This window comes from Podarcis gaigeae (assembly GCF_964106915.1).
Source record: "Podarcis gaigeae genome assembly, chromosome: 16".
Classification (NCBI taxonomy): Eukaryota; Metazoa; Chordata; class Lepidosauria; order Squamata; family Lacertidae; genus Podarcis; species Podarcis gaigeae.
In genome coordinates, this window is record NC_139693.1 from 41,158,700 (window position 1) to 41,179,946 (window position 21,247).

Consider the following 21,247-nt stretch of genomic DNA (forward strand, 5'->3'; position numbering starts at 1 on the left):
TTCCCGCTGGTAAGCGGTCCCTATTTATCTACTTGCACCCGGAGGTGCTTTCGAACTGCTAGGTTGGCAGGCGCTGGGACCGAGCAGCGGGAGCGCACTCCGCCGCAGGGATTTGAACCGCTGACGTTTCGATCGGCAAGTCCTAGGCACTGAGGCTTTAACCCACAGCGCCACCTGCGTCCCATTCTTAAGGCATTACATGCCGTGAATTTCATACCGGTGGTCCACAACTGTTCCCAGTTAGCAAACATAATGTTATGACCAATGTCTTGTGCCCATTTAATCATAGCTGATTTAACCGTTTCATCCTGCGTATTCCATTTTAACAGCAAGTTATACATTCTTGAAAGTATCTTAGTTTTGGGGTCTAACAGTTCTGTTTCCAATTTTGATTTTTCCACCTAGAAGCCATATTTTTTTGTCCAAATTATAGGCCTCTCTTATTTGATAATAATGAAGCCAGTCTCACACTTTATCTTTTAATTTCTCAAAACTCTGCAATTTCAATTTGTCTCCTTCTTGTTCCATGGAAGTCTAGTGTCCAGCTCAAGGGAAGATATAGTCCCACACTCTTCTGCCTTGGTCAGACCACACCTGGGATACTGTGTCCAATTCTGGGCACCACAATTTAAGAAGGATCTTGACAAGCTGGAACATGTGCAGAGGAGGGTGACCGAGATGATCAAGGGTCTGGAAACCAAGCCTTATGAGGAGCGCTTGAAGGAACTGGGTATGTTTAGCCTGCGAAAGAGGAGACTGAGAGGAGATATGATTGCCATCTTCAAATATCTTAAGGGCTGTCACATGGAAGAGGGAACAAGCTTGTTTTCTCCTGCTCTGGAGGGTAAAACTTGAACCAATGGCTTCCAGTTTCAAGGAAGGAGATTAAAACTAAACATTCAGAAAACATTCTTGACAATAACAGCTGATCGACAGCGGAACAGTCTCCCTTGGGAGGTGGTGGACTCTCCTTCCTTGGTGTCAGGGACTGGGCAGAAGAGGACACTGAAGGGGGGTGGTGTCAGGTGCTGGACAGAGGAGGAGGAGTGGTGGAGACCACCTCCCCATCCTGACCCTTCGATGGAGGAGGAAGAGGAAGATAGTATAGATTTACAAAGGGGTTTGCGGGAGGTCACAGCTCAGAGGCAGATGAGGGGAAATTTGGGAAATGACGGGAGAGGCGGAGCAGGCAGCCGGAGCAGCAGTTGGCTGACACATTGTCACTAGAAAGCATTCCAGACCCTTCATCTCCCAGAACCCGGCAAGCCTTAAAAGTAGCAGAGCAAAGAGCTCAGAGGCAGAGGGCACAGAGGAGACGATGACCAATGAGGAAGTGGGAGAGAAGGGGGTGGAGAGCCACTCGGGACAGCGCCATTATCCAAGAGGCTCTCTCTGTAAGGTCTGAAATAAAAAAGAACTGTAAGAAACTTTTCCTTGTCTTTATACTTTTCCGGCCAACCAGCCAAGAGCCACTGACAGCATCCTGACATTTGGAGGCTTCTAAGCAGAGGTTGGATGGCCTCCTGTCCTGGATGCTTTAGCTGAGATTCCTGCATTGCAAGCGGTTGGGCTAGATGACCCTTGGTGTCCCTTCCAACTCTATGACTCTATGATTCCATAAATTAGGCTGTAAAGCCTTGTTTTGAGCAACTCCAGCTATGAAATAAGCTGGCACCTCTTTCTTACAGGCAATAACTTGGGAAGTAAGTTTATAAATATAATTGACTTACTTACAATCTTGCATTGTTTCACAGCAATAACAGCAGTAGAATCCATGCAGGCAAAATACTTAAATTTACACTATAACTAGTTTCGGGCATGTGCCTAAAGCTGAAGCAAGCACATGTGTGTCTGCATCCAACTCTGGCCAAAGGAAGAGAGAGATGGAGGAACAGGAAGTACTACATGCTCCTTCCTCTCCAGGAGTGGAGGGGAAATGACATCACAAAGAACCCTCTCTACCAATTGTATTTCTATGGCCTGAGTATCAGCCCATCAGCAATGCAGCTCTGTGGCATTAGTCCCTTCTCATGCCAACTAGCAAGAATATGTATTTGTTAGGTTTGGCTGCTGATCTCTCACAAAAGACAGGGCATGTTTGGAAAGGAGATGTTGGCATAAAGACCGGGAGCGGACAAAACCAAAACAGTGAAGGGCTTTCACCTTGGCCCGTTGTCAGGCCCTCCCTTCAGCAATTCAGGAAGGCCGTTATAGGAAAATACCATACGAGGAGAGGAAATGACCATGTGGCTCTGGGCAACAGGAAAATGGAGCACACCCTTCTTCACTGCCAGTATTATATAGACATTTGAGCCAGGTTTATCCAGCCCATCCTATATACATTCCCAGGGCGTTCAGAACAACAACATCTTCCTATTACTACAGGACGAAAGCCCAGAAATCACATATTCAGTTGCCAGATTCTGCGCTGCCATGATACTCATTAGAGGATGGTCTATGCTACAAATCAGCCCTAAAATGAAGGCCCATATCGTTAGATCTGTATCACTGAAGCCCCACCCCATATAGCTGTTTTAACGGGTCTTTTTAAATTCTTATTATTATTTTTTATTCATCCATTATTTATGTATGTATATGTTTTAATCTACAATTGGTTCTTGCTCCCATTTATTTAATAATTATTCGCTTAGATTCATACTGTTACACTATTTATTTAGATGTTTTGCTTATGCTGATCTGTGACCGAATAAAGTAAATTCATTCATTAGGTATTTAAAAGACCCGGGACACCCAGACCCGGGACCTGTGCTCTGGTGGTGGACTTTGGGATCCTGAGGGCAGTGCCCTTTGCAGCAAGCCCAGGCCCCTCCAAGCCCCCCTTTGTTTAAAAAGTGGGAGGAGCAGGGGTCTGCCTCCCCCCACCCTTGTGCAAAAGATCCAGACTCTGCTCCTGTGGCCAGCAACCCACAAGGGCACCCATCTTAGGGGGTCTCCATATCAAAACAAAGCAAAACTAGAATACAATTTGCAACGCAGGGATGAAGTGCTTGGTCTATGGCTGCACGTTTGTTTCCGTTCCAGGATAGATTTTCATGAAAAGGGTACAGAAACCAACCCTTTTGCTTCTGCTCTTTCATCTGGAGCCCCCCCCCCCCTGCCGCCCAGAGGACACCCCTGTCTTTCTGAAAGACACAAAGAAGGCCTGAAAAGGGCCTTTCATCTCAGCTTCGCTGCGAAAGCCTCTGCCTGAATGACAGGTCGGCGCACTTGGGGGCGCTGCCGCAATCTAAATAATAAATTACAGGAGTCCTCGTTTGTCACACAAAACGCAACGGCAAGGGAAGAAGCCAAAGCCCCGAGGAGCTGGACGAGAGTGCAAGAAGGGGGGGCGGTGGAGGAGCCCCGTCAAAGGGGGAAGCCGCTTCCTTCGGACCAAATGGGCTTTTCCTTCTAAGACAACGCCAGATTTATGGGTTAATAAGTATCTACAATTAGTGCCTGGGAAAAATCTACCCAGGTAGACAAGAATTATTCATTCCAATTAACTACAAATTAAGATCAAGCCAATTTAGGCCCATTAAAATGGAAACGCACATCATCTCCCATTCAAAGGAATTTGTATTTGATGCAAATAGAAGAAATTCAGAAACTTTGGAAATGTTTTCTGATTGTTCATTTGCATCGTTAAGCAGCACAGAAAGGGGGGGGGCTTCCCGAAAAGGGGGGAAGCAGAGAGAACAGAAGGAACAATAATTAGTTATGTAAATAATGTGGCATTCTTGTTTATAATTAGTTCAGGAATAAAATAAAATTCACGCATGTCACAGGACTAATTTTCGTATGCAAATGAACAATCAAAATTATAAACGGTAATAATGCAGTTTGGGAGAAGGTGGCATTTCCAATTTATTAGTGGGCACGCATGAGGAAGCTGATTCCAGCTGACAGCAGAGGCTTCCAAGGTAGCTGCAGGGAGATAAAAAAGGGGAGGGAGATGGGAGGGGAGGAACTGCCAGGGCCAAAGGCACTTCTGGCCACCTCCTGACCCCCACAAGTTGTTTGCTTCAAGACTTCAAGTGGCCAGGCCTTCTTCAGGCTCAACTGCATGTCAACGGACCCCAGGTGGTGTTCCACGACATTCCCACAGAAACCAAACACACCCTTAGTTCCTGCATCTCATTTTGCAGAAAGCTGATGTGCTGCATCAGGACGATTTTGGGCATCCCATGGCAGGACAGGGCCTCAAGCAAAGATGCCCCCCACGCCCAAGCCCACATTCCCAGCAGGTTGGCACTCTTGTTTCTGCGATGTCTGTGCTGCCTTGGTCATGTCCACAGAAAGGAAGAAGGCAGGATCCCTAAGGATGTGCTCGATGGGAAGCTGACAACACACTAGCCTCTGGCCCATGGGACTAGCCATCAGCTCCTCCGGGGTCCATGCTTTTCCTGCAGCAGTGCACAACCTGCCTGTTTCCCACCCCCACCAGGATTTCCCCCCATGCCTATGCCCGGAAAACTTGGTGATTCAAGTCTTCGGCTTATTAAAACAACAACACAAAATCCCCCAACAGTCCGAACTTACCACTCAATGATTCCAGCTGCGCTGCACTTATAAGAGGGATGAAGTCCAGGGACAAGAAACAGATGCGGTAAAACTCCCCAGATGCAGCCACTGGTCCGCAGAGCCCGGGTGCTGCACACTCTGAAGAGCAGCAGTGGCTCCCAGGGTCTGGGGGGGGGGGGAGAGGAGCCTTTCCTGCAATCTGAGCTGGGGGAACCTCTGCCCACAGGCCACCTGCAGCCTCCAAGCTTCTCTCTCCAGCCCTCTCTGGCCCTGCTGCACACCCTTGTGCTCAGGTGCTTTGGCCTGCCTGGAATGTGCCCTTGCACTCTTTGCCTCAATGGAGGATGGAGAGATGCAGGTCTGTGTGTAGAAACCTCTGACTTGTGGGGTGGGGATTGAAAGGTAGCCTGCTGTTCAAAAGCTGCTGCTGCTGCTGCTCTGCCTCTTTTGCCTCTATCCCTGCCCAGGAAGGAATGTGGAACTCAGGCTGGAAAAGAAATATTATTATCTATTTATTTATACCCCACCCTTTCCCCTGACAGGGACGCAAGGCAGCTTACAGATAAAAGAAGAACAGCTAAAAAGGGGGGAGAACACAATTATTAAAAACAATTTAACAGTGAGAGAGAGAGAGAGAGAGAGAGAGAGAGAGAGAGAGCATACAGATAATTACAATAGAAACAGCACGGCACCAGCCCTTTCATTAAAAGCATTCAGTTCCCAAAGCCTGCTGAAACAAGAAAAGTCTCCATCTGTTGTCAGAAGGACAGCAAGGAGGGAGCCTGTCCAGCTTCTCCTGGGAGGGAGTTTCAAAGTTGCCTGGCAGAAGCCACCACCAAGAAGGCCCTCTCCTGCGTCCCTACCCAGCCTGCCTGGGAGAGTGGTGAGACTGAGACTGAGAGAAGGGCTTCCCCCAAAGGTCTCAGAGCCTGGGGCAAGTTCTTATGAGGGAAGAGGGTCTTTCAGAAAGCCTGGACCTAAGCTGGGTAGGGTTTATAGGTCATAACCAGGCCCTCTGCCCTCCAATTTAAATGGAGGCAGACTTGGACCTTCTATGTGTGAAGTAGGTGCTCCTTCCCAGCCTCAGTTGCTGGAGCAGGGGGGTCCCAGCTGGTACTGGACCACCACTCCTCTCAGACCCAGTCCCAAACCCCTGGGCTGGGAAACCAGGCTGGGAAAGGTGGGTATAACCAGGCCTCTCTTGACTCGTTTGCTGTAGGGGTGCTGTTGTCCAGATGTTGGCCCTCTCCAGATGTTGGCCATGGTGGCTGGGGCTGATAGAAGCTACAGGGCAGCAACATCTGGAGGCACCTCATGGGCTGCTCCTGCTCTCGAGGGACTTGTGGTGACACTTTTCAGCCTCTGCTCCCCCAGCCCAGCCCGATTCTCTTGCTCCATTTCTCCCACTCCTCAGCCAAGATTGTGCAACGCCACCTCCTTCCAAGTGTGGCTGCATGATTAATGCTCAATGTGGAAAATCCAGGCTGTCCAAAAGTTAATTGTTATCACTTTGAGGGGCTAAGATGAATGACTGGGCCTATTATTTCTGTCAAGTTTTTTTGACTTATAGCATTTGATATTTTGCCCATCATTTCAGATCTGTTGGAGATGAAGGGTTGAACGGACGCAGGGAGAGCTCTCAAAGATTCTCCTTGAAATTAATTATTTTTTAAGTTAATTAAGAAAGGGGGGGGGAAACCTTGGGAGAAAAAGTCAGGATCGATTTGGTAAAAGTTGAGAAAAAGAACGCCACCCCTCCTCCCACCTTGGAATTGGGAAATACATCTTTTCGAGAAATGTGGATTTCAGGCCAAAGACACAAGGGGGATCCACCAAACTAAAAAGGGGTCCCTTCCTGATCCTGAGTCAGATGATCCTTGGTCCATCTAGCTGAGGACAGGCAGGGAGAGGCCTTTCCCAGACCAAAGGATCAAGATGAAGAGCCATCCGAAGGGAGAGCAACAGTTAGCAGACTGGACCCCAGCAACCCCCACCCCCAGTGGGTGAAGCCCCTCGTGTGGTGAGGCAAGACAGGGCCTCCTCTGTGGTGACACTCTGCCCATCACACTCCCTTCCTCCCTGGGATTATGTGGAATGAAGAGTGGCCAGAATACAATCATGTATGTAATTACAGTGATTATTTCTTGGCTTGCATTTGTACATGTAAATTAGCCTCTTTTGTATTCCTTTTCGGTGGCGCTTTGGGGGCTGCCCAAGGTTGGGCCACCGCATCAAACAGTCTCTGGCCTTGGTTATTGCTCAAGGATGGAGGAAGAAGATGAAATGAGGGATGTGCCAAAACTGTATCTCAACCTCCACCCCTGCATTCTCCAAGAGAAGAAAATGAAGTCAATAATTACCAAAAGGGAGAGAAAATTTCAGTGCCATTATTGGGGGTGTGTGTGTGTGTGTGCAGAGTTTTTGTCATGCTTACCTTACTTTGAAAGTGTCCAATGGGTGCTTTGGGGAGCCCTTTATTTCCTTCTGAAAATCACCTGGCCAGCCGCTGGCTCTTTGCAGCCTTCCTGGGTGCCTGCCCTTCAGTTGAAGCCCAGAGAAAGAGCTCGTGTGACAAAGTGCTGGTTTTTTACATATAAAGCCTTAAATGACTCAGAACTGAAACACCTCAAGGACTGCCTCTCTCCATATGAACGGATCTAGACCCTGCAATTGTCCTCTTCTTTTGCACCCTCCATGAGAAGTCCATAGGGTGGCAACACGAAAATGGGCCTTTTTGTGGTGGCTCCCTACTTGTGGAATGCTCTCTCCAGGAAGGCTCCCCTGGCTCCTTCATTAAATATTTTTAGGCGCCAGGCAAAAATGTTCCTCTTCAACCAGGCCTTGGGCTGATTAATATTCTACAGTCTTTTAAATGTGTTTGTAGGGAGGGGGGTTGTTTTGTTTCTGTTTTAACTATTTATTTGTGCTTTTAGCGTGTATTTTTATCTTGTGAACTACCCTGAGATCTTTTGCTGAAGGGTGGTATACAAGTCTAATAAATAATAACAATAATAAAATGACTCCTGCTCCCATGGGAAGCACAGGTCAAAAGCTAGTCAACAAACAAGAACACATCATCAGCATCCTCTGCCCCTTTGCAATGATAAGGTAAGCGTCAAATCGCTCATAGACATTCTGAAGAAATGTTGGAAAAAAGTGTTCAGTAATCTGGAAGGCAGATTTTGGCACAGCACTAGATGAGGCCCAAAAGATACTCAGCCAAGGCCATTGAGCTCATCCATTCCTCTGGCTCTCCAAGGCTTTCCTCTGCACTTTCAGGCAGACTATGTGGTGTCTCCATTCGTGGTAGAAGCTGGGCTGGGCTTTCTAGGGCTGGGGGTGTCAGGTGACCTTGGGGTGGCCTGGCTCCTTGGCTTAGCTACTGTGGAGAGATTAAATTCTGACCCTGCTGCAGGAATTTAATGATAAAGATCCTTTCTAGACAGAGCCCAGATAATGAACTGCTTTGTGAGGAAGTAAAGAGAGGTTGTGTGTGAAGGAAAGAGAGAGATGATTGCTGCATTAAACGTGGGATCTCTAAAGTCAGCTAAGCTCCTTGCCAAATCTAATATTCTTCTTTATCATAGCAAGGAGGGGCTTCAAGAAACACATGTGGCAAGGAAACACAGAAAATTTTTGATCAATAACAGATTGGGAAAGGAATTTATATCTTCTGACAAAGGGAAAAAGAGAGGGGTCGTATTATATGTAAAGAAATATATTGAAGCTCAACAAATTTTCAAAGATGAAGATGGAAGAATAATTGCAATACAGGTCAAATGGCAAGGCGAAAAATTAATAATTGTCGGGATCTATGCACCTAATGGAAATAAGACTGATTTTTACAAAAATTTGGAAGAAAAGCTGTTCGATTATATGGATCAGAAAATGATACTGATGGGTGATATGAACGGTGTAGTTTCATTGGAAATGGACAGATTAAGAGAAAAAGAGGCAAGCAGGGAAGGGAAATTACCTAAGACTTTCTTTTCTATGACAAAAAACTGCAACCTAATCGATATTTGGAGACTTAAGACACCCATTGGAGAAACAGTTCACGTTTTATTCAGAACCAAATCAGTCAATGTCAAGAATTGATCAAATTTGGGTCTCTAATGAATTAACTCCAAGAATCCGACAAATTGAAATTCAACCAAGAACAATCTCAGACCATAATCCAATAAAAATGGAGATTAAAGGATATGAAGAAAGATCTTTCAGATGGAGACTCAGTGATTATCTCCTGGATGACCAAAAAGTCATTCAAGAGGCGAGGAAGAAGCTGATGGAATATTTCATGGACAATATGAATAAAGGCACAAAAATGAGTATAGTCTGGGATGCAAGCAAAGCAGTAATGCGAGGGTTCTTCATCCAACAGAATGCGATTAAAAACAAGAACAGCAAAATCGATTTTATTGCATTAGCCATGTGGCCATAGCATAATATACATAGAAATAACAACATAAAATGGGGGTGGGGAGATAAAAGTGGATGTCGTCCTGGGCGAATAGTTTGAAAAAATGGGGATAACAAAAGTAACGGGGGATTTAAAACATCAAGTGACTGAGAATACAAAAACAGGTTCGATTGTGCGACGTATCGACTACATCTGTGGTATTAAAGAAGAAGTTGGTGCCGCTTTCCTCTTCATCACACTAAGCAGGAAATTAGCTGTCATCTCGGTAATCCAACAGTCAGAATCCTGCAGAAGAAGGGACACTATCCAAGGCTGGATTGGGAGATGAAGCTTGTTCACGAGAGGAGTTAGAAACCGAGATCTTTCATCTGTCCAGTTGGGACAGAAGAGCATTACATGTTCCAGAGTCTCCAGAGCCGTGTCATTGCAGGTGCATGTTCTATTTGCGATGGAAACTCTGGAGTAACGACCCGACAGAACTGCTGTAGGAAAACAGTTGAGACGGGCACAGGTAAAGGCCCTTCGCTTAGCCTCCGAAGGAATTGTGAAGCAGTATAGAGGGATCCCTTCAGGGGGTGGAATAGCTAGGGCTAAGCCTGAACACGGCCCTCTTGCATAGGAAGCTGTGTTAGAGAAGTCAAGTTGCTGTAGCTTCTTTTTGATTGGAGGTAGGGCCGCCAGGCTAATACACTCTAAGTTAAAAACAGTTTTGCGGTTCAAATTGAGAAGAGAGCGGAATTTGAGATTAATTGTAGTTTTCCAAGGAGAATTATGAATATCTCTTAAGATCAGATTGGAGAAACCACCTCTAATTCGGGCATCCGATGCTAGTAGGTGGGAGCTATAGGAAATGGCTCGACTCCATGCTCGTTTTACAATTGAGGGCTGGGCGAACTCAAGTCGTAGGGCTGCACCTGAGACACATCTCGGGACGCCGGAAAGAGATCTCAGAAACATGTGAAGTGGGCGATCCAAGTTACCTGATATTGCTGTAGTCCATACTTCGCAGCCATATAATAATTTAGGGACAACTTTGGCATTAAATATTTGAATTGCTGCTGGAAGGTGTTTGCCGCCCTTCTGGTGATAAAATCGGACAATGGCATTAGAGGTCGTGGTTGCAGCAAGAGAGGCAGATTGTAGATGGGTGGTCCAGGAGAGATTATAAGTAAATATTAAGCCTAGATATTTAAAGGCTTTTACCTTTTCTAAGTAGCCACCTGTGATCTTAAGCGGCTCCAGCTTGAGTTTGCGGGAACGAGTGAAGTGGAGGACTTTCGATTTTTTATAATTAATATTAAGAGCTTCCGCCTTACAATAGGCGATAAATGCATTAACTGCATTTGCTAGGTCCGCAGCTGTTCTGGATAAGATGACGGCATCATCTGCATAGAAAAGGGAAGCAACGGGGTGGCCTGCTAAGTGAGGAGGATACTTAGTTGCTAGCTTCAAAGGGGAAAGAGCATCATGAAGATAAAGATTAAACAGTAAAGGGGCCAAGAGACAACCTTGTCGGACGCCCCTGGCCGTTGGGAATGGAGTGGTAAGGGAGCCGTTGGGATCAATTCGAACGCGAGCTGTGGTGTTTGAATAAAGGGAAATAATTAGGGAGAGGAGGTGCGGATCAATTCCCAGATGGGCAAGTTTGGACCATAATCTTTGCCTAGGAATGGAATCAAAGGCGGCCTCCAGGTCCATGAAAGCGGCAAACAGGTGGCCTTGCCTTGTGCAGTGTATTTACTGGCAAGGTGATAAAGAGTTAGACAGTGGTCCATGGTTGATGCTGACTTCCGGAAGCCAATCTGTTCTGGCGGTAGAATGTTTCTCTCATGGACCCATGAAAGAAGTTCTTCCAGTAGAACAGCGGCAAATATTTTCCCCGAAATAGATAGTAAACTGATGGGGCGATAGTTCCTAGGGATGTTTGGCTGGCCGCCTTTGAAAATCGGAACTATTGTAGCTTCTCTCCAGGAATCGGGGATGTCTAGGGCGGAAGAGATAGCGGTGAATACAGGAGTCAGCTGTTCACTTCACCAAAGAGGATCAGTCAGGAAAAGGTCCAACGGGACCATGTCTGGGCCGGGGGCCTTATTCCTTCGCATGGACATTATGATGTTGAAGATGCGGGTTGTGGTAAAATTTACTGAGGAGGTGGTACTAAGAGAACAGGAACAGAGGTCCAACGGGGATTGAAGGTGATCTGTAAAATGATTTGGAGAAGCGAAACTGGCTGAATAATAGGCGATCCATTCGTCAGCGGAAATCAGGGTAGCTGAATTGAATGGTGCCGAAGGCCTAACTAAGCGCCAGAAGGAGTGGGAGTCATGCCTCTCTACAGCCGAATGAAGAGTGGACCAAGCCTCAAGGATGTGTTGCTGTTTCTTGCAATGAATCATGTTTCTGTATGTCCTTTTAATATCTAGAAGCTCTGCACAGGTTTGGGGGTCGTTGGAAAATTTGATGATTCTGACCATTTTCCTAATTCGCTTTCTTAGGACTTTACATTCCTTGTCAAACCAAGGTGATTCAGAGAAGAAGCGTTGGTAGGTAGGCGAGGTGGTGGTTATGTAGGTTGTTGAAAAAGCATCAATTAATTTCCGGTATTGGTCAGCGGGCAGAATTGAGTCAGAAAGAACTGCAAGCATATCAAATGATTTTTGTATGTCCAGGGCAAGAGAGGAGCTGAGGCTTGTCCATTTCTTTGTTTTGTATACAGGGTAGCTTTGTGCCGTGGAACTATAGTTTGAGGGGACTGAGAATGGCTCTATTAGGTTTATCAATAGAGTCAATGGAAGGTGGTCACCACCAAAATATTCAGCCACTTCCATTTTTGTAGAGATTGAGAATAGCTCCGGCGTCAATAGAATGTAGTCGACAACACTGGTTCCCCGGGAAGAGATGCACGTTAACTGCTGCGAGGACAAGGGAGTAACGTTGCCATTTGCGATGCAAAGATTGTTTTCGATGGCCAATTGGGCCATCAGCCTCCCCGACGCATTTGTTATGGGATCAAGAGAGCATCTGTTTCCCCAGGGGGGCTGCAGGGGATTGTCCAGGAGTGCTGCGGAAGATAATATAGCATCGTCGTTGGGACCTATTCTTGCGTTAAAGTCGCCTAAGAGGATTTGAGGAAGTCCTGGGTTAGTTGTTTGAAGATCATGGAGCCAAGACGAAAGTTCAGACCACCTTTCATTACGGTCGGAATCATTAATTGCTGGAGGCAGAACAGACAAGAACAGAGAGAAAAGAAGGAAGGAGATCTTAAGACAAATAATGGAAAATGAACAAAAATTAATTAAGAAACCGAATAATTCGAAAATAAAACAGAATATCAAAGCCCTGCAGACACAATTTGCAATGATCATAAACAAAGAGGTGGAATGGAATATTAAATGGTTAAGACAAAGAAATTTTGAGTTCGCCAATAAATCAGGCAGATGGCTCGCATGGCAAATTAAGAAAAGGAAGGAACAAAATACAATTAACAAAATTATGGTGGATGGAGAAGAAGTAGAAAATCCAAAGGGCATTAGGAAAGAATTCTTGGACTTTTACAATCATTTATACAATAACAGAGAAAAGAATAACATGAAGAAAATTGAATGATTTTTAAGAGAAAAAAAGGTGCAAAAGATCCCGACAGAAAAGAAAGACAGACTGAATGCTCCAATTGAAAATGAAGAAATAATTGAGATCATAAAAGAATTGAAAAAAGGAAAGGCACCAGGACCGGATGGTTTTACATCAAGTTATTATAAAGAATTGAGGCACACCTTGACGGCACCAATGAAGGAAGTTATGAATAGTATATTGAAACAAGATATCCCCGAAACGTGGAAAGATGCCTTTATCACACTCATTCCCAAGCATGACTCCGACTTGACACAAGTGAAGAATTATAGGCCAATTTCTTTGCTGAACACAGACTACAAGATATTTGCTGGAATATTAGCAAAAAGATTTAAAAAGATTCTGCAGGAAGTTATACATGCAGATCAGGCAGGTTTTCTTCCAGGCAGACAGATGAAAGATAATGTTAGAAATATAATAAATATTTTGGAATATCTGTCTGCCAGGAATGAGAAACAAGCTATACTAATGTTTGTGGATGCAGAGAAGGCTTTTGATAATATATCGTGGGAATTTATGCTAAAAAATGTGGAAATGATGGAAGTCGGAAATGACTTTTATAATGGAATAAGGGCAATTTACTCAGAACAAAGAGCCAAACTGATTGTAAATAATATTCTCACAGAAGAAGTCAAGATACGAAAAGGTACCAGACAGGGGTGTCCTCTATCGCCACTGTTATTTATAACAGTCCTGGAAGTCCTTTTGTGCTCAATAAGGAATAATGAAATAATAAAAGGAGTAACAGTCGGTCAAAATGAATATAAAGTTAAAGCCTTTGCCGACGACCTAGTAATAACGATTGAAGACCCCAAAAATAGCTTAAATGAGGTGTTAAATGAAATTGACCAATTCGGTAGAGTGGCTGGATTTACGCTAAACAAGAGGAAAACCAAAATAATGGTTAAGAACATAGATCAAAGTCTGGTAGAAGAAATGCAAAGAGAATCAGGGATTGAAGTGGCTAAAAAGATAAAATATCTAGGAATTTGGCTGACCCCCCAAAATATCAACTTATATCAGAACAACTATATACCGGTGTGGAACGGCATTAAGAAAGACTTAGAAACTTGGAGTAGAATGAAACTGTCTTTTTGGGGCAGAATATCAACGATTAAAATGTGTGTGCTTCCAAAGATGCTATTTCTGTTTCAAACGATTCCTATAATCAGGGGAACAAGCGTGTTCAAAGAGTGGCAAAGAATGATTTCAAGATATATCTGGCAGGGCAAGAAGCCTAGAATACAATTTAAGTTACTAACAGATGCCAAAGAAAGAGGCGGTTTTGCCCTGCCGGACTTGAAACTATACTATGAAGCGTCTTGTCTCTGTTGGTTAAGGGACTGGATAAAACTAAAAAACAACAAACTATTGGACCTAGAGGGTTTCGATAATAGATTTGGTTGGCACGCCTACTTATGGTTGGAGAAGAAGAAAACTCATAAGGGTTTTGATAATCATATTTTCAGGAGCTCCATATTAGAAATATGGGAGAGGTACAAAAATATACTGGAACCTAAAGTTCCGCACTGGTTGTCACCATTAGAGATATTGAGTGTAAAGAAAATTAATATGAGAGGAAATTGGATAACTTATGGTGAGTTAGTAATGAAAGAGGGGGGGGGGAATGGAAAATGAAGCCATATGAACAAGTTAAAGACTATGTGTATGATTGGTTGCATTATCTTCAGGTAAATGAAAGGTTCAAAATGGACCTCAAAGAGAGGGGATTTACAGAGAAAGAATCGAAATTTCAAATGGAGATAATTGATGATGATGTTAAGATATTGTAAAAAATGTACAAAATATTTTTGGAATGGCAAACAAAAGATGAGGAGATAAAGTCGGTCATGATTCAATGGGCCAGAGATTTTGGTTATAATATACAATTGGATGATTGGGAAAAGGTTTGGAATGATAATATGAAATTCACTGCATGTACGGCGTTAAAGGAAAATATTATGAAAATGGTTTACAGATGGTATATTACACCCGTAAAGTTAGCAAAAATGTATAAAACATGTAATAAGTGTTGGAAATGTAAAGAAAAAGAAGGTTCATTTTTTCATATGTGGTGGGAATGTAAGAAGGTAAAGGGTTTCTGGGAAATGATATACAACGAATTGAAAAAGATGTTTAAATATACGTTTGTTAAAAAACCAGAAGCCTTTTTGTTAGGAATAACAGGAAGAGAGATAAAAAGATGTGATTATAAACTGTTTCAATATGCAGTTACAGCGGCAAGAATACTAATGGCCCAAAAATGGAAGCAAGAGGAACTACCGACCTTGACTGAGTGGAGAATGAAACTTATGGATTATGCAGAATTGGATAAAATGACTGGAAAAATTAGATATCAGAAAGATCACAAATTCATTGAGGACTGGGGAAAGTTTACGGAATATCTGATGAACAGACAGATATTGTATGTGATGTATGTGATGTGTATGTGATGAACAGACAACGCTAGTGGGTTTTAAAGAGGCTTTGTGATAAACCAAGGTATATTGTAAGAAAGAAACTGAGATGGAAGGTTATTATCAAATCGGCAATACTACATAGAAAATGTGTAAAGATATGAAAAATGGATGATTGAAGGAGGTACTGGTGGAAGTTCAAAAACTGTAAATTGGTAAACATGGTTGTCAAAATTATTTGTTAAAGAAAAACTTAATAAAAATATACATATATATACACACACACACACACACACACACACACACACACACACACACATATATATATATATAATACCATAGCAAGGAGGGGAGAAAGTTGGTACATGATTTAATGTCACAAAGCTCGCTGCCCAGAGGCCACTGAGACTTATGGCATTCAACAGGCAGGAGAAGCAACAATCCATGCCACATTCACCCAGAGAGACAAATCAGAACACAATGAGATTCAAGTTGGCACCGCAGGAGGCGCAGAGTGTGTGAAATTTGGTTCGGCTCCCATTTTAACGCCCAATTCATGCTCCCCCAAACAATACATGAACAGAAATCCATATCACCTTTCAAATTTGCACATCCTTGAATTCTGCAGTGGAAGTCTCTAAGCAAATAATCACAGGGAGTACAAAAATGCATCCTGGGTAAAGTGAGCTTCAAGATGCAGCTACTGGTCAAAGATATCATGCCAAAGATGCATCAATATTAGACAAAGTTGTTTGCAAAAATGTCCCTGTGGGCAAAACTGCATCCAAAAACTGTCTCTTAGGAGATATGCCCACTAAAATACTGGTGAATTTTCACGAAATCTTTGCTAAAATAATAATAATTGCAAACTGATGTAGAAATTTGGCAAACAAAGGCTGGATGGCCATCTGCCATGGATGCTTTCAGTTGAGATTACTGCATTGCAGGGGTTGGACTAGATGTTTGGAGGGTGGAGGAGTTGGTTTTCAAATATGTGCTTGTTCTTTCTGCCTCCTGGCTGCCCAGGTGGGATGCAATCTGAATTGGTAACTAGGTCTCTCCCGAAGATTTTCTGCCCCTTATTGGGAAACAGAATTCAGAAAAAAATGAATTTCTCTCTAGGGGGGAGCTCAGTGGTGGGATGAACCTTTTTCATGTGGAAGGCCACAGGAGGTTCAGTCCCTGGCATGCTCAGTTGCAGAGGCCAGGAGGCAGGAGAGAGGGAAGGGACCTCACTCTGGCTGAGCATGCCAGGAAGTCCCCGCCAGCCCTGGAGAACAATGCATTGGAAGTACAGTGGTACCTCGGGTTAAGTACTTAATTCGTTCCGGAGGTCTGTTCTTAACCTGAAACTGCTCTTAACCTGAAGCACCACTTTCGCAAATGGGGCCTCCTACTGCCGCTGCCGCACGATTTCTGTTCTCATCCTGAAGCAAAGTTCTTAAACCGAGGTACTATTTCTGGGTTAGAGGAGTCTGTAACCTGAAGCGTATGTAACCTGAAGCATATGTAACCTGAGGTACCACTGTACACAGGACTGAGCTAGAAGGGCATCTCCTCTGTCCTGGCAGAAGGCAGCTCCCGGCTTTTCCCTGGCCCTTTCCCTCAACAGAGCTTTCATTAAGCAAGGCAAAGAGAAGTCAGAGGAACACAGAGAAGATGCAGGCAGAGTTACGGTCTGTGGCTCTGGGATGCTCGGGGTGTTCGTCATAGAAAGGGAGGCAAGCTTGTCCATTTATCTCAAAAGGTATCAAAGCTCCCTGCTAATTAAAAAGCCCCTGGCTGCTAAAGTATGCACTAACTCATGACAATATAGTCTCATCAGGCTGTGATGCAGGAGGGGAAAAGATTTAAATCTTTGCAAAAATATGTGTGTTTTTCCAGCAGTGCACGGAACCGGGACTTTGGAGGCCCTGCTGCCTGGGTCCTTGGAGAGAGGCTGCCTCTCTCCCTGCCCCCTTGGTGGTCCTCACCTTCCCCACCTCCAGTCTGTAGTTCACATCGACTTTGGGACCTCAACAGGTTCAACGTTCAGAATCACTTTGGGTTTGGCTGCCTGGTCTTCCTACTTGCCCTTCATGCCCTTACTCTGCCTGGGGAGATGACCCAGGCATCTACCTTAGGGCCAAAAAGAGTGGGGGGTGTTTGGGATTTGGATCAGGGCCATAGTCCCTTGCCTTTTGCTATCATGCTGTCGCCAAGAGCCAACAAAGAGTCAATATTGGGAGGAAATTGTGCCTTAAAAATGCATGCATTGGTGAGAATAAGATTAAGAATTATATCAGGGGAAATGTGTGTAAGACAAAATTGCTAATGAAAAGAACACTGAAAGGCTGATAATTTTTTTGTGAGGACTTAAAAAAAACCCCAGAAATGGATGTGAAAATATGGCAAATTTAAGACTGGGAAAATGAGAAAGTGAAAGAAACCTAAATTGACAGATTTATCACTTCCTCCAGGGAATGGAGGCAGACTGCCCCCAAGGCACCCAAGCCCAGCGCCCTCTGATCTGAAGCCACGGCACGCAGCAAACGGATGGGTGCCAGAGTTGCCAGGAACAGGACCACATAGTCCAGGCAGACTTCTGCAAGCCTCCCTTCCTGCCTGCAGGAACTCTCCTGAAAGGCTGACACTCTCCTCAACTCAACAAAGGTTGCAACACACTCGTGGAACACTTAATACTTCATATTCCACTTTGAAGAGGAGGAATCTGTCTTTTTCTCTGGTGGAGTTTCTTGTCTTCAGTGAAATGAGAAGAGGAACAGAACAGATTTCTTGGTGTGCAGCCTCCAAGGGCCAAATACTTAACTTGCATATTGACCTGCAAATAGCTTTGAAGCAGGGTTGGGTCAGTAGAAGGGTCTCCAATCTTTTAAAATAGACTCCGCTATCCATCTTCCTGTAATCTCTGCTTTCGTTTAAATCCCAAAGAGCAGCTTCTAGCTCTTGTGGACACAGAGCTGCATGCTTGAATGTACTATATAGCCGGTGAATTTGAGGTTTCCCCTTTGCTGCCCCCCCAAGCCTTCCCTCACCAGGACTAGTCAAAGCAGGCCGTTCCCCGAAGAAAGTGGCAGGACACAGCTTGGGTTGCATAGTTCAGGACACCCTAAAAGTGGTTGAACTTTTTTTTTAAGAAGACTCCAAAATTGATGAGCTTTTAAAAAAAGGAAACCACCAGATTTTGGTAAAAGCTACAATAATTTTTGAGTTTTGGAGCTTTTTAAAGGCATTTCCGGCATGATTTAACCCCATTGCTGGTTTTCCAGGACATTTGCCCATTTTTCGAAAAAATAACCCAGGACACCATTTCCAGAGGTGGATTCCAGGACATGTCAGCCCTAGCTCAGGCCTTGAAATATACACAAGGTCACACAGAATTCAGATTTGGCCTCAGTGCAGAATCTGGATGTTGGGTTTTTGTGTGTGTGTGGTCCTGGTTGCAACTCTGCCCCCGCCAGTGTAACTACCACTCCCCCTGCCTGGCATGAATTAATTTCAGGGTGTTGGGAAGGGAAGCCATAGCTGCCAACGCTGCCACCGTCATTCTTGACTCTGCCCGTGATATGAGGCAGGCGGTGGCAGGAGTATCAAGGGAAGGAAAACATCCCGAGTGCAACGAGGCTTTCTGAGCTTCAGAACACCAGCCTGGAAACAGCCCAGTGGCTGGGCTGCGGCTGCAGCTGCCTGGAACTTCCTGGGATTCACCCGTCCAAGAGAGGGACATCTCCCTGACAGCACGGAATACAAAGGAGAGGCCTTGCCACCTCTGACGTGCCTCCGGCTCGGAAGCAGCGGGGGCCCTGGGCGCCCAGGTAGAGCCCGGCTGCTTTTCTGCAGGCTCGCTTGACACCAGCGATCAGGGAGAGTGCCAGGCAGCTGGACACAAGGTGAGGAATCGGACATGCTGCCCAATGGAAGGGACAGCCAGCCCCGACCTCGGGTGGGGAGTGTGGCTGCCCTGCATCTGCAGCTAAACAAACCACGTAAATCATCCTGGCAGATAGATAATTAAATAATTATCAGCCACTTAATAATGAGGAGTGGGTGTTCAGCATTAGCATATTAGACAGTGTCTTTAAGGGCTAATTGTTGCATTACATCAGAGTTACTCATTCATTATTCCTGTCATTTCGGGTGATAATTTGCACTTTAGAAGACAGTGACAATTTTAGCAGCAATTAGAGGCATGTCAGCTTGGGCCTAGTGAGTTACTGTCACAATTATAAGCAGTTCTATTTATTATTATTATTATTATTATTATTATTATTATTATTATTATTATTATTATTATCTGAGCATCCTGACTTGTTGGAGTGTGCTTAAGGGCAGCCTGGTCAGGCCATGAAGCTGACCCACCCGGCTGGGACAGCCTAAGCTGGCAAAGAGAACGGGGCTGCCAGCAGCCTTCAAAACTTTCCAAACCGGTGACACAGAATCTCGGCCGGGAGATGCAGCACACGCCGAGACGGTTCTAGACAAGGAGGCAACAATAGAAGGCAGAACAATTATGAGCCCTTCTCCCAGGGAAAATGCTTCTGTGGAGCTTGTTACATGAGACACGTGACCATGCAGCATCTTCACCTGCTCAGGGAAGAGCCGGTCAGCCTCTCTCCGTCTGGTTCTTGTTCTGCTTTCATCCACACACTTTTACATATATTGCAGACAGAATGCACTTGTTTTCCCCAATCTCAGAGCGATGAGAGACTACAGAAGTTCCAGCTCTTACTCAGGGTTCTGTTTCTTTAGAATTGAGGTCAGTGGTGACCGTAGTGTCTTGAGGAGATACGGCTTCATTTATAGACACAATATGATGGAGGAGCTTACAGCACCCACACTCCCAGCAGATCTCGCCTCCCCATCAGGGTTGCAGGGGAGCCTTAGTCACAGCTCTTGAGTCCCGCACACAGCAAAACATGCCTCTTTCCCCCTGGCATGGAGCCCCCGCACCCCAAAACTCAGGCAGTGCCTGCACTTGGGGGCGCCGGCTCTTCTTCTAGCTGAGGTCTTGGGGGGGGGGGGAGAGTTGTTGCTGCTGGTATTTTGTATCTTTAGTTTAGATTTTGTTGTGAGTTATGTGCAAATCGTTTTGTTTTTAGTGTTTAATAAATGACTACTTTTGTTATGTTGTAGTTCCTATTTTTTCCCATGTTGCAAACCACCTTGAGCATGGTTTTGACTGTCGAAGGGCAGCATACAAATAAAATAAAATTACATACATACATATGTATGTATGTATGTATGTATGTATGTATGTACCTATACATCTTACCAGGTGATGTTGCTTCCAGTCAGGTGAAGGGGTCCCCCCCCATTTGTCTCTATGGCAACAAGGTAGCCTCTTTCCAGTATAAGTGGCTGTACTTCACTGGTCAGCTGCGGCCTTACACCTTCACAAAGGAAATGGCTTGGTCAGCTCAGCAGGTCTGCAGACACGGGACTGCAGGTTTAGAAGAGACCCACAGGCATATTTAGGGCTGCCTTCCTTCTCCTCTATTTTTCTAAACATTTTTAATCTGCTCAGAGCATCCAGTATATATGTGTGTGTGTGTGTATCTGTCTGTCTGTCTGTCTGTCTGTCTGTCATCTATCTATCTATCATCATCCGCTTACAGGACAGAAAGTCCTCAGGCTGTAGCCCCTTCCTGGAGGCAGGGAGGGAGGAAGATGGCTGCCCCAAGACTCTCTGAGGTGTGTGCAGTCAGCTGTGGGCAGAAGAAGGATGTCCTTCTTGTCTAATACAAAACTGCAGGATCTACCTGCTTCCCGTTCCCTTCCCGCATCTGCGCCTGCTCCCCACCCTGAAAAAACACAGCACAAATATGCAGCCCCCTCTGAGGCCAAAAGGGAAAAAAAGGCTTAGAATTATAGCAAGGATTAAATATTTCTTTAACTACAATCAAAAAGGGGGAGCAGCCTCTGTAAGCCAAACACCTTGGGAAACATGCATTATAAGGGTACATATAGTCAAATAGAGTTAATTAAGCTAAAACCACAGTAAATCTGTCAGGCCCATATTAATGCGATGGTCAAAATTGGGGGAAATATAGTATTTTGTGTAATAAATCGTGTCCCACTGCAGATTTATGCTGGCATCTGCGTAGTTACCACAGTTTTACAATAATCATTGATCAATCAAACTTTTATGACAAAACTATAATTTTTGCTGTGTTTCTCTATTACTTAGTTTCTGAGTTTGCTTAATTCCCAGAATGCGCCCCAGTAAATCTTGCGTTCTGAGATATAAAGTAGATAA